Below are 2,149 nucleotides of genomic sequence, written 5' to 3'. Positions count from 1 at the left end.
TACAAAGATATCTACAAACAGTAAACCTCAGACTTGAAGTGTCCAGGCAAGTAGACTGACATTTCAATTCAGTTTTTACTCAGAAACAAGTAATGAATATATAAAGTATGATGCCCCCAAGTGCCTAGGCTGAAACTAGCTCAGCTGCCCCCAAGTGCTACCTTGTCTTCTGGGCCAAACTGCAGATGTTACAGTAATCCTAAAACATGTAGAGCTCTAATTTGTGTATAATGTGCTCGTGAGTATTTGGATCAAGGCCTAGATGTGTGACTGCGGGCAAATGGTTAAGTATGGAGATATGGTAGATGTCAGTGCCTGGTATCTGTAATAACTCTGATGAAGTCAAAGAAGGAGGCACCATATAAAGTGCAATGTAACAGACTTGTGAGGCTTGGAGCCACAGGCATTTGACAATGTCACAGTTCATTCAGGTAACTCCTGTGGAAAGTGGTTTAAGCACTACTTGCAAATTCATCTCACAGTATTTAGGCTTAGCCATGAAAAAATGGATTAATGACTTGCTTCACGTGCAATGCTCAGTATCAGCAGTGAACAACTAAACAAATGCTCTATTTGGATGTTCTATTCCTCCAGCTAGAGAAGGGCTCAATTGCCTGCCAGTGTGACAAGCATGTATCCTAAGTTTAGAAGATATGCAGTTAATTAGTTTCCTAGCCAACCCTGGAACTATGTAAAAATAATAAGATGAAAATGAAGGAAGGTCTGAAATTGACTGAATGTGGAGGTGCTCTTGGCCTCTTGTTGACATTTGCGAAAACCTTGCAAAGGATGCTTTGTTATTTCTGCAGTCACTCACAGTTTGATAGAATGTTCTATGCACACACTTTGCTATGGCTACTTTAATGAACACTGCAATGGTCCCCACAAGAGTGCAGAATCTCTGCAAGGTTTCTGGGATGCTAGTTGGAGTTTCTGACATTGGTGACATTGATTGTTACTTAGAATCACTTTTAAGCTATCTTAAGCGTGGATGGAAATGAGGAAGCCCAGGAAGTGATGTTACACTGCCAAAACACATATCAATCCAGTGGTAAATAGATGAGTTAATTGCAGTTGTCAGTATCACTGGCTGATTTACCTCAGTCTAGCTGAAACCTCTTCTGCAAGAGAAAAGTATCTAGTAGGTAGGAATTCATGCTGTGGCGTGAGATGCATTGTGCCATCTAAAAGAAAATTGCGAAAGAAGTCACTTGCACGAGGAAAGGGAGCAGCTGCCATAGAGGCTGGATTTCTGAAACGGTTTACAGAGAGGTGGTCCTTCTGGAAAATATTAATTGCCTTTTTCTCTGCACTCATTACATCACCCAACCTGCAAAGGCATCTGCTTGCCAGATGCTGAGGGGTAGTTGCTGGAGTACTATTTATCTCATAGTGAAAGTGTCACTTTATACTCCAGAGCAGGCATGGATGGAGCTGTCTGAGAAGATAAGAGAGAATGAAAAGGTTTTAATCTTTATATGGAGTTGATTTCCTTCACAAATTTCCCAAAGAAAAAAGATTTTGGATGGTGAAAAGCAGAAATCTTTAGTTACAGGACTTGAGGGGGTTGGCTCAGAATTTAGTGCAAGTTATGACTATCTGGTGAGGAGAGTTGCATCGTGGCTTGGTTATTCCAACAGCCACAGGGGATGTTGGCAACACAAGACCTTGATGCTGACAAGGATGGAAAGGGTCAGGGAGGCTTTTGTAGCTTAATCAGAGCTTCGAAACACGCTTATCACAACTTCCTGGCAAACACCTCAAAGGAGGATTTTCCCATAATGTGATATTTGAGGCTTTCATTGGTGTTCTCTGCTGGCTGTCCTAACAGAGGTGGTGTCGATGCCTTTCGTTACACTGTGAATAATCCAGTAGTGCCACTAACACCATTTACTACAGGATGACACTTGCAAATAAAACCGTAGTTTCATCCTTGAAATTTTATATTTAGACAGTCTCCTTTGGCCTTCAGGGCTGTGACATGCATTCCTGAGAAATTACAGGAACTACAGCCACGAGTGCTCATTTTCGTGGAGAAAACCACCGGCGTCTGTGAGTAAATAAAAGGAAAAAAAAAAAAAAAAGGCCTGTGTTATATGCAGCGATCAAAGGAGGGTTTGTACATCAGAATCACTGGGAGTAATTTCCT

Source organism: Acanthisitta chloris, unplaced genomic scaffold (genome assembly GCF_000695815.1).
Source record: "Acanthisitta chloris isolate BGI_N310 unplaced genomic scaffold, ASM69581v1 scaffold13246, whole genome shotgun sequence".
Classification (NCBI taxonomy): Eukaryota; Metazoa; Chordata; class Aves; order Passeriformes; family Acanthisittidae; genus Acanthisitta; species Acanthisitta chloris.
The sequence above is the reverse complement of the archived record's forward strand: the minus strand, read 5'-3'. Positions refer to the sequence as shown.